This window comes from Taeniopygia guttata, chromosome 2, assembly GCF_048771995.1.
Source record: "Taeniopygia guttata chromosome 2, bTaeGut7.mat, whole genome shotgun sequence".
Taxonomy (NCBI): domain Eukaryota; kingdom Metazoa; phylum Chordata; class Aves; order Passeriformes; family Estrildidae; genus Taeniopygia; species Taeniopygia guttata.
The window spans coordinates 25,321,476-25,333,963 of record NC_133026.1 but is presented as its reverse complement, the minus strand read 5'-3'; positions in this window follow the sequence as shown (position 1 = coordinate 25,333,963).

Here is a 12,488-nt window from a genome sequence, read left to right as displayed (position 1 = left end):
CTGTTCTTGCACTTATTTAAGCCTAGGAATCTCTGCTGAAATTGCCTCCAATTTGCCAGTTACAACAGTTCATCTGTATCACGCAAACATGCCTGCGGAGAACAGAAATCAAACTTCCAACTCATTTCATGGAGGCCAACAAAGATTTGCCAGAAAGATATCGCAGTAGTGACTGGATTCAATTACTCTCTGAACTAGAAAACAGAAAGTGGAAATTACCACACCTATTACCACTTCCATGAATGCTCCCCAAAGGACCTGTTAAAGCTGGTGTATGCAAAGACAGAGAGAGATGGCAGCCATGGCTCCAAATTAAATTAGGGTTTTTTTAATAAAGGGGCAACTGTAGTTACATACTTATGGAATTTGAATGAGCTACTTGCTTTTTAGCTGTTCACTTAGAGAAATGGAGACTTAATTGTTACGTAAAGTTAGCTATCGGAATAAAGGTATAGTTGATAGACATGCAGTTATTTAACCTTGTTATCTATATAACTGAGTATCTTACATTTATAATGACATTGATTAATGCAAAATGCGAGGAAGTTTTTTCTCTCCCAAATTATTAGGTGGTGCTATTTTAATGGTGGAGGTACGATTCACTGTGACTCTTACTGCTTTCTGAAGATAGCTATGTGAACACAGCTTCAATGCCATCTGAATGGTTCTGCAAAACTAAATGTCTCCAATGGTGTTGGATGTTGGCAGTTTGTCTGGTTCTGTGCAGTTTGGGAAAAGAAAGGGAAGGCTTTTCAAGTAGGCTTGCCCTAGTAATATAAATTGTTCACCTTGAGATATGTGGGTCATGCTTCACTTGACATACTCACTTCAGTAGAATACAAGTCCTGGAGTTCGTATTTTGACATGTAACAAACATAAAGTCTGTGTGAGTGGCAAATAGCAATACAAAAATCCTCAGGTTAGTGTTGGGAATTTAGGAAAAAAGTACATTGCGTACAGTTCTGGGATTGCTGGTGTTACTATCACAGCAGTACTGGGAAGTTGAGTAACACAACAGGCCAAAAGAAGATTACCAAATAATTGTGGAGATGTCTGGTGCAATCTGGATAGGGACAGCTGCTTTCCATTACAGGACTCTGGAAACCTGACTAAAGCAGCTTTGTCCCAGTGATTGCAAGCAGCAGGAAGAAGCCATGGAGATGGAAAAGCATCTTTGCCTCAAGAAGGCTTTGTTTTTGCTGAGCCTCAGTTGTATTAGTATCTTTATCTTTCCCTCTTTTTCACAAAGCAGAGTGGAAGGGAAGCCTAGGCTGAGGTAGTTGCTCTGCACTCTTAGAGTATCAACTTTCATCTGCTCGGTTGTGGTATGAACCCCCAGCTAGAAAAAAAGGAGAGCAATCTGCTTTGAAGGTCAGTTTGATTATATGTCTTTGAGAAAACTAGAGACTTTTTGTCCATTTTGGTTTACTTTTGACAGCTTTGGTGTTCAAGAAGGATGTTGAGGTGGTTGGCCAGGATGTCAGTATAATTCACCCTAATGTACCTGCTATTCACCTTTAAAAGGAACTAATATTCCTGTGTGCTTGTAGACTTGAGTTTTTTAGATTGGCCTTGCTGGGAGGGGATTCCTTTGGTGGTTGTTCCTGGAGGTGTTGTAATGATCCCTGTTAGCTGAGGGATGCTTGAAGTGTGGGAGATAGGAACACTTTGGGCTTGTGAGAGAGGACCCACTGAGAGAAGACAGATTTCGGAAGGAAGATCTGCAGCCTGTCAAGGGTGTGAAGGTGATGAAGAGAGGGAGGTTTGGCAAAGATCTGAGCAGAGGAGAGGTTGGACTTTCTAGTTAAGAAAGTAGGACAGCACGTGGAGGTGTGTGTGTGGCGGTGGCTGGGTGTGGACTGTGTTCCTTGCTGTTGGGAGGAGATTTAGGTTGATGTTGTCCTGTGTTTGGGGACCTGTCCTCCTCACTAGCCCACCCCTCAGTCAAGCTGTGGAACTTTTGGCCAGTATCCTTACTCTGAGCCATGCCAGGCTATCTGGCTCTCTACATGACAAAGGAGGGGATGTTTTGCAGTGTGGGAAAGGTTGACTTGCTATGACCTAAATGCTGAGGATGTCTCAAGGCAAAGCACTGTTCAGCTAATTTGGTGGAAAGCTCTGGAACATTCCTGATTGCCAGTGTTTGGCACTCATCCTTTGCCTTGATCCTTAAGAAACCATACACACCTAAGAAGAAATGCAAAGGCACACATAAGCACACAAAATGGTGAGCAGTCAAAAGTAAGGTTGTTTGGAAGGCCTTAAATTCAGCTTTTGTTTCAGAATAGCCTTTGCTGTTTCCTTCCCTGGCGCCTGCCTCCCTCTGCTAGCTTGTGCAACAGCACCAACAGCTTCCCCAGGTATTTGCTGCTGCTGGGTCACAGTGTGTCCTGTTCCCCTCCTGCTGCGCTGTGTCCATGTGGTGCTGTGTAGAGTGAGTAGATGTGGGTCTCAATAAGAGCTGTCTGGCTGTTTTGCAATTGCTCAAATACATTTTCCACTGTCCCTGGGAGAGGGAGAAGTGTTTTCCCCTCTTTGAAGTGTACGATTATTTTAAAGTGTGAGACCCCAGGACCTCATCTTTCACTGGGTTTGGTAGTATGTAAAATGCTCTGCATGCTCAAATATTTCTTTAGCTTCTGTTACTGCTGTGCATATTCAGCATTTCTGCCAATCAGGATTTATGGGGTACCAAGTCAGCCACCCAGAAAAGGAGGCACATGCATTACAACCTTTGCAGCTTTTGTAAGGAATGAGGCAAGGACTCCACAAATGGCTACCTTTCCCTGCTAGCTTTTCCTTGAACCTTATTTTTTTTAAATCCTGTTTTTTCTTGAACACTAACAAGGACTAATAAGTCCCCTGAGGGAGGGGGTACATATAAGAAAATACGTGATCATAAAATTAAAGACTATGAGAATACATATGTATGGGAAAAGGAAGGAACTTATATTGTGTTTCCTATCTTTTAACTGTCTGACTTTACAGCACTAATAATAATCTTTTAATGCAGGTATGATTTTTTGTTTGCATAATGATACAGCTAAATTTGCTTAATTTCAAGGCATGCAGGGAAATAAGAAGATTGATGCCCAGAAAGTTTTTGTGGTGGAATTTTACTAAAGAATAAATGTTATGTAACATTTCAAACACAGTGAGATCCTTCAAGATGAAGTGTGTGATATAAATGTAAAATATTTGCAAACTATAATTTAACAACCGTTTTAAAATCACAGTCAGCATTCCAACCTCTTACATGCGGCGGGTGAGATCCTTTGTCAACTTCGAGCTGAGGGCAGTGAATGTGAGATTCATTAAGTAATTATATAGGAACATTAATTTCAAATTAATTTCAACAGTTGTTTTAGACATTAGCAACCAAATTAGGGACCAAAGGCACACGGTAATACAGCTTAATATTTTTAATAAATGAAGGCATTTGAAGTGATTTACATAAATCGGATGATAAGTTCTCATTTAATGGGCTTCCAAATGCCCCCGCCTCCCCTTCCCGCTCACCTCCGAGCGTCTCCAGGCTGCGTGTGCTCTGCATTTACCCAGCTCTCCTGTTACATCGTGCTTTTCTCAAATCCTTCCTACACTGCCTTTATAATAAGCGGTCAGACTTTCTGGAATGTGTTAACCGAGCTGGAACCCTTTAAGGCTTCTGAATCTACAGCGCTGGGAGGCATGGGAAGGGAATGGAGCCACTATTGACAAGGCTCCTAGGAAAATAAATGGTGGAGAACAAAAAAAGCAGATTAGGGTATTGGGGGATGCCCTACAGGCAGGGCAGGGAGATGAAAACCAGCCCATCAGCAAGTGAATGGGTCACATGTAATGGATAATGACCAGTCCTTTTCATCTTTCCTGCAGTGAGCTCAAGGCTCTTAATGAAAAGGAGCAGGCGCTGGTCTGGATTTACACTGCACCTGATAGAGGCACGGCAGCTCGGGACTCACCCGGGAGGCGAAACCCGCCTGCCAATGCTCCAGCCACCTCACCTGCCTGGGGTCCCTCCTAAAAGGGCAAAATAAAAGCCCTTCCTTCACGAGGGAGCGGGTAGTCTGTGAGGTGTAAAAGGCAAGACAGGGCTGCTGGGGCGGGTGGGCGATGGGCTGTGTTTCCCTTCCTCGTGGTATTGGTTTGCAGTGTCCAAATGGGATGTGGTGGAAGCATACAAAGCAAGTCTCTCACAAATATTCCTCTAACATAAGGAACTGTCCCAGTTACCAGGCTGTTCAGTGACACTGTCCAGCTGGCAGTAATGTTTGAACCCTGTTTTTCAAGACTTGGGTAACAAACTGATGCTATCAGCCACTTCTCCCTCAGGAAAAGTAGTGGGGTGGCTGGGTGGTAACAGCACATCCAGAAAACAAAGGTGCAATGATTCTGTTTGTGCTCAGCTCGGTACTGCTTTCTTACGCCAAAAATGGCTGGCTCAGGCCAGAAATGCACAAAGAAACGTAAGCTCTGGAAGGCATTTGATCAATCTTACTCTGAAGTATTTAAGATGTAGTTTTCCTCCTCCCTTCCCAAGCTGCCTGTTGTGCCCTCTGTGCAGGTGAGCGTGAGCTGGCAGTGCTGAGACCCAAGCACATTTTTTTTTTTTGGCTGGCAGATAGCCATGGAGGGAGAGCCCAGAAAAACATAAGGGCAAAGAGGAAACCATGACAGCAAGATAAAAAAAACACCTGTTTTCGCTCTGGAGGTTAAAATGGGAAAGGGTAAAAATCCCTCCTAAACAGAAAGCAGCGTCTGAGAGGGTATGTGAGCACATCACAGGTTGAATCACTATAAAGGGCAATTCACTCCAAATTATATGTGTGAAATGGCAAGACCTCTAATGTAAGAAGTCATGTAGGTGGATCCATATTGCTTCAGTGGCTTTTTAGGGTAGATAATTTTCTAATTTTTTTTCCCGGAGGCATATTAAAATTCCAGAGGGTGCTGCGCAAAGCAGACTTTATCCAACAGGTCTGACTTTAGTTCTCTGGGTCTCTGCAGGGCCCACCTCCTGAGCGCTCAGTGCTGCGACCAGATGTGGCTTTTCAGAGCCAGGATCCAGCTGCAGCTGATCCCTGGCACTTCAGACAAGAAATGGGCTGTGCAGAGGTGGCAGCAAATGGGTAGTACTGTGTGTTGCCCAGTGGGAGCCTCAGCTTCAGCCTAGGAATGTGATCTTCTCCCAGCCTCTGACATGACATTTAACAGATGAAGTATTAGCTGCTCAGAAATTTAAGAGATTTCACTAAAATGTGTGCTGGGTTCTGTTCCTTGCTCTGCTACTCTATGATCAATGTCCATTAGAAGAGAGAGCACAATGGTGTTTCACTGCCTGTGGGCATGAGTACGATTACCAAGGTACGGTACATCTCTCCCAGGATGTCATTTCTAGGCAGAAGTTTGTCTTGTTAGAGCCTGTCTGCTCCCTTTGTAAGTGCTTGCCATCTGTACCACAGAGGGCCTGGCATAGGGTAAGCCAGCCTTAAAGGAATTACAGCAGTAAAAAAAGTAATCAAGAGTAATAAAACCAGTGAGATTTGATTGGAACTTGATGGAGCTGCAGAAACTGCATGACTCATCTTAAAAAGAATATATATATATATGACATTTATAAATAGGCTTCTATATTTTTGCAGTTCCTGTGGAATATTTAGCAATTTCTGTTCTTTTTAAAATAACTTTGAATTTACACAGATATCTTGGGCTTGCAGGCTGTGTGGTTTATTGAGAAAACACACCCTTTAGCAGTAGCCTTCTGTCAGAACAGGCATACATGGTGCTTTTACAAGCAGAGCATCAGGCATGGCCTTCCTGCCCTGAGACTGTCAGTGAGGCTGAGCAACACACAGGGTACTCTGCAGGAGAGAACGGAGTGAGTTGTGATGGCCCCTGGTGAAAGACCACAAATAGTGGATGTTTGGGGCCAGGTATAAGGAAGTAAGAGGAGTCTCCTGAGTGAAGAGGTAAGGAGGAAGCAAGGGACACCGGTTCTGCTTCGTGGACAAAACAGACTGGATGCAGGTTGCATCTGAATTGAAAAGGCTGATGTGAAATGAGGTCTCTTCCTAACCTGAAGAGCAGCACACATGAAAGGTATGGGAATAGGGAACTCAGTGGGTTTGTTTCATCTAAGAGACAGTTGAATGGTGATTTAATTGCAGCTCTCAAGCTCCTGCATGAAGAAGGTTGTCCCATAAGGAGATGGGTATTTTAACCTCACTATAAAGGTAGAGCAAGGCTGAGAAACTGGAGGTTCAAGTTAGACAAATCTATGATGTACGTTTTTGCAGCATGTTCTGAACTGAACCACTCTCAGATTTAGTGGTCTGCCCACCATGGAACTGGTAATCAAGATTCTTCTTGATGCTTTGTGATGGCTGAGAGAGGGATGGTAGAGATGCAATGCAGGAATGGCAGGATGGAAATATGAATATGTTAAAGGTGATGAGGACAGATGAGTTTTTCAGTCTTTCCTCACCATGGCTTTCCTGTTTTCCTTCTGCTGAGCACTGCAGTGAGTTTTGCTGTGCATTAATGATGCATGATGTGGGTTCATGTTGTGCCATCTCTAACTCTTCCATGACAGAAAGCCCTAAATCAGGCAGTTTGCGTCCCAGGTCTTTGTCTCAGCTTGGTTTTGCTTCCTTGATGTCCCGGGGTGTTTATCAATTTCACATTGATGTGGGATCAGAATCTGGAGAAAAACCATGGTGCAAAAATGACCTTGCAGCCACGGACCTAAGGAAACACCACAAGGTTGTTTGTGGTGTACATGGAGCTGTTCCCCAGGCCTCACTGGACTGCTGGGTCTTTCTGTGTGTGAGGGCTATGGGTTTCCTTTCCCCATTCCTTCAGAAGGCTGCAAAGACAGAGATCTAAATGCAAGGTATTAACTAGATTCACATTTCTTATAAAGTTTCAAAATACTGAGCAAGGTGTACAAATTCTCAAATATTCAATATTTCCAAGGAGCTGGAGTCCACTGGTTGGAGTCCATCCTAGAGGAACCATATTGTGAGTTTCAGCTCTATGCATTGGGAACATAAAAGTGATTTTTTTCCCCTATGAAGTCATATTAGCAAGAGCACTCAGGGAGTTTCCTCCTCAGTTTTTCTGAAGCCAGTAGGTGGAAGAGTCTCATGCTGGGCTCACCTTTCCACAAAGATTTTGAAAGCAACAGAAGGGGTCAAGGAAGAACCATGGAGCTAACTCAAGAGAGATTCCCTACAATAAGACTGCTGTGCATATTGCCAATATAGCACAAAACTGTCACAGAACAAAACCATCTTAATGTAGTGAAGGTGCCACATGCCTGAAGAGCAACTGTGAGAGGTCAGACCAGACACTCTGTGCCCAGAGGTGTCAGCTGCAAGGAGAGTCTGGCTGGAAAGAATATTCCTACAGCCACAGCTCCCCCGTAGAGACATGCCACTAGTGCTGCTAGTCCTACTGGTAGACACAGGAGTCCTGTTTTGAGTGGGAAAGAGGTTGTGGAGAAGTGTTTTTGCCTTCATGTGTGGGTATCTCCATGGTGCAAGCTGGTGACTTCTATAGCTACTATGAATGACAAGCAACAGCGATCATTTGAGGCACTTCAGCATCAGCTCTGTAGTGAGCATCATTAATCCTCACCACTGATTGCTCTTACTGAAGCTTCAAGTGATTGGAGAAACTGCCCAATGTTCATGAAAGAAGTTGAACCTCTATAATCTACCTCTGTAAAATCTTGAAAACAAATATATTGATTTGTTTGGGAGGGGATGGGATAAGTAAAATCTTACTTTAATAAGTTTGAAAAAAGAAAAAGATAATTGTAGAGACAGAAAGAGAGATGTGAAAATGCAGAAGAGATAAACCCCTGCACAGCCACTGAACTGTAGAGGGTAGGAAAGACTGAATCAGGCTATGACCACCTCAGAGTCAAAGGATCCAGCAGTCCCAGAGAGATACACATTGCATCAGGATGCACACTTGTGTCTGCTCCCCATGCCTGAGTGCTGTGTTTCACCAGTGCCTGGTATGCAGAGCCAGAGCAGCACCAGGGCCTGGGCTGTGCCTCTCTATGTTAACATACCTGTTTTAGAAAGTGATGGCAAGCTCCCAGTTGGATGTCCTGTGCAGAGAAACATTCTCATGGGTAGATACTCCTCCTTCAGGAGGGTGTTCTGGTTTTGCTTGCTTTGAAATGTTGGAAATAGTTGCTGGTTTTCCAAGGACACCATGTTGTGCAAGCTGTTGCATGTCCCCACCTGGGCACGCCCTGTGGTGTTAGCCACAATGTCTGTGTACAGAAATGATTGGTTTTCAGAAAATCTTTAGTTCCTGAAGCCAAGAGTGTCTGCAGGAATATAACTTCTTGAGCCACATTCAAATCTGAGATCAGGATAAACACACAAAGGTACTGACAACTTATCCAATAGCAGGGAGTAGCTGGGTGGGCGGAGGTCCCCTTCCACACCCCTATCAACCACCCACCAGTGAAGGCTCTGTGCTCTGGGCGTAGGAGTGGCAGCCAGAGCCACCACTGATTTGCCAGGAAGGGTCTTTGTCACTTGTCATGTCATTTCATGAGCTCCTGGGTTTATGTTGAGGAAATGGTAATAAATGGAAAATCCTCTCGCCCCATTTTTTTTTTTTTAATCTGAAACCACCTATTCACCTATTTCTGCTATTTTAAGGAATTCATAATCTAGGACTGTGTTGGTAATCTTTATGTGGTAAAGTTTGCTGAATTTCTAGCAGTATTGTTCTCACTGTTTTTCAATCACCCAACACTTAACTATCTAAAATTTGTACTTTCTCATAAAAGATGCCTCATTTTCTGCTTTCTTCTGCCAAAACAGTCTTGCCCAGGTTGCCATAACTGTCTTTTAATAGGGTCTCAGACCACAGGAGAGCTTTGATCTCAGTGCAACCCAGATGGGTCCATATATTGTTACACCTCCCATGGACCCCACACCTTCCAATCTGCCATTCCACTTCCATAAGGGAATATGGTACATGTAATTGCCCACAGAGTTTTCATTTCTAGCGTGCAGATTAAAAACTATCCCCCACTAAATGGGGAAAATTATGGGAAGGGGTGTTGGAGGAAGGTGCACAGAGGTCCAGGACAGCAAGGAGTAGAGAGGAACTGCAGGCTCCACTGAGCTCCCACCTCAGAGCAGGTGAAGGCATTGAGGAGGGGAGAACAGACATTGGCTTCTCAGCAGGGTTAGCACTAGGACAACACAGTACAGCACTTTCAGTATTCCACTTTACTACTACCACTGTCAGTCTTACAATTTGAAAACAAGGAAATTACATGCTATTAATGATCAGAAGGAATTCATATAGGACTTTGAATTAAAATGGACTTTTTTGTTATTGGAGGCAAAAATGTCCCCTTGCATAGTCACCCATTCAAGGGCTTCGAAGTTGCATTTCTGTTTCAATTGACATAAAACTGACCAAAGGAAATATTATGGTCATAGGCCTCTGTTTATTTTCACTGGGAATGCATTAACATATCAAGGAAATAAAATCTGCCCAAAAATCACTGGGTGATCACCAGAGCAATACTCAAAAAGATTGTGAAGTCACAAGGTGGAAATTCACACTTCTGGTAATGAGATGGAAGTTGAGTAACAGCAAAGAGAATGTCCATAAAGCAGGAGGTGTGCAGAGCTGCATTACTATAATGGCTGTCAAATCACATGTGGTGTTGGGGAGCTGGCACTGCTGATTTTGCTAGAAATTCAGTAATTTAAGTAACCTAATCAAGTGTCATAATTAATTGGCGGTTCATTTCCTCTCTTGGAAAACATGAAGGGTAGTCATTGTTTGCTAAAAACAACTTAATCCTCCCCACAGTGAGGGTGTTTCTCCCTCTTGCCAACAGAAAGCCATTGGCAACCTGCTTCTGGGGGCGCACGGTGGACATTTAGTCCTTAAAAAGGGGTGCAATGCACTCACACACAGAGGGATCTGGTGCAGCATTTCTGAGAGAGAGAGGTCATGATTTATGTCCAGAATGAGATTTGAGCTACTCCAGTCTAGGCCTCAGATCTGGGCCTTGTGAGGCCTTCAAGCCTGTGACACAGTTAGAAATCAAGAGCTTGTGGCACAGTTAGAAATTATATTAAGGTGTGATGTGAAGCACGGGGCTGTCTGGGTGTGAAGTAGTATAGGTTTATAGTGTGAAGTTTAGTCCACCTTAAGACAAAGACAAACAATGTTAGCTTGCCAATGAGAGTGCCTTTGTAAACTGTAAACTACATAGGAGTGTATATAAACTGCCATCTTCTAACTAATAAACGGAGAACATTTGATTAACCATATTGATTTTACCTGCGTTTGTCCAGTCCAGTTTTCCTGCCTTATGAGGACCCTGGCTTTGGGGATCCCTGTTGGGAGGATGCTGGGGCTTTCACAACAGCTTCACCATCCATTAGCCCTCGATGCCAGAGGGGGATGTGTGTTGGGAAGTGGTGTTGTGTGATGTTACTTTCTCTGCTGCATCTATGTGTTAAAAGAAGCCTGAGCGCAGAGGTGCCCAGGTTTGCCCCGCACACAGGTGGCAGGCATGGCTGGTGTGAGCTCTTGCTCCTTCCTCCCAGTAACGCCTGCCAAAGCACAGCCAATGCTCTCTGTGCAAGAGTGCAACTCCAGCAAAGATCACCTCTGCAAATGCACTATCTTGTCACAGGCAAGTCCAGTGGTGTTCAACACTTCCCATTTCTCACACAGAGAGCCAAGCATTACTTCTTTAGGTGTTTTGAAATAACCTTTCTTGGATTAGCCCATAAAAGAAATAACACTGTCTCTTAAAGTTTGGCAAAATGAATATCTCAGTCCATAGGAAAAGGTTTTGTAATTTTCTTTTAAGAAGCACTTGGATGATAGATTTATTTTTGAAAGAAATGTAAGCAAAGTTAAAAAGCTGTCATTCTTGTAAATCAGAATTTCTGGCCTCCAAACACAAAATATGGTCTTCAGTGAGCAGATTTCTGTGCACTCTGCAGAAGTACTTTCTCCAGGTAGCTCTACTATTGTGCCAACTTACTGTAACCATTGTAATCAGCCAAACCAATTACAGAGTAGCAACCTACTATACACATAATATTCTAGGTAGATATTAAGGATGTTCTGTTAAAATTGGTAAAAGTCCTTTAGCAAGAAGAAAAACCTTCATCACTATTTTTTTTGTGTTTCATTTTAGTGAGGACTTAAATATAGTAGCATTTATATTTTTCACCTTGGAAAATATTTGTACTCTAAAATAACACATTAAAGCTTTGAGCCTGAAAACACTAATGCACAAGAGTGACTTTATACATTAGCAATATTTTAGTCAAATGGTCTACTGTTTGCAGAACCATATTCTGAAAAATAATGTACTATTTTATGTTGTATCACTATTGGTTCAGAAATTAATGGATGCTTTATTTAAATCAGGCATTTAGAGAGAAGCTTTGTAACTTGGCTGTTTTGTGCTATCATGTTGTTGGAAGAACACGTAAATAAAATATAAAGGAGTGGGAATTGAAAATAGAGGGAATGAAATGAGCACAAATAAAATGTTCAAGATGTAAGGGACACCTGCTTCACTCTGAAATGTCTCAGATTCAGAGCAATTTTAAACTTCTCCTCTGACCCAGGATTTAGTAATACTCTTGATCCGTCTTTTCACAACTAAAAAATCATAATTTTGCTCTCCATCAGCCTCAGAGGTTAAATCTTCCCTTTCAGACCTGATTATCACAGATGTGGCTTTATATGAATGGAGACCCCAGGTTTATCCAGGACTGGGCTTTGCATTCAAACTCAAATTCCTTTCCTTCCAAAGCTCACGTAGACCAATTTTTTAAATGCTCTGGATGTTAAGTAAAGTCATTGCAGAAGGTGGCTGGGACTTTTGAACTAAAAGAGTGAGCAGTCTGTGTCTTCAGTCAGGATGGAAAGAAGAAGTTGAGGTAGGCAAACACCTAGAGGAAACATGGATAATTCTACACACAGATATCCATATTTGTTTATGGCAGTAATCCTTAACCTTTTGTTAAAGATCTAAGCTGCTGGTAATGGGAAAATACAACATCTACCTCCATCAAAAGTACTTCTTGATATTTTTAAGATTAGATTTTGACCCCAAGGTTCAGGTACCAGTTTCATTGCCGTTTCTGTCACCCCTGAGTATCTGGTGTGGTCTCGAGCCATCCTGGTATCTACAGGAGAGGTCCCCAGGTGGTGACTGGATCGGTAGCACACTCCAGTGGGTGCTGAATTGGGTGAGCTGTAACTCAGAGCTCTTGGGTGGTTAAGCAGTTTCTACCATCATTACTATTATTGACTGGTAGCAAAACAAAACTCTTATTAAAAACCCAAACAACCATATAGCTAAATAAATTTTATCCTGTCCTATCACTTTATAGTCACAATCCACAGTTTCATGCTTGAGCCACCAAGGTGTGGAGACCAACCCTTCTCACACTCCTGTGTCAAAA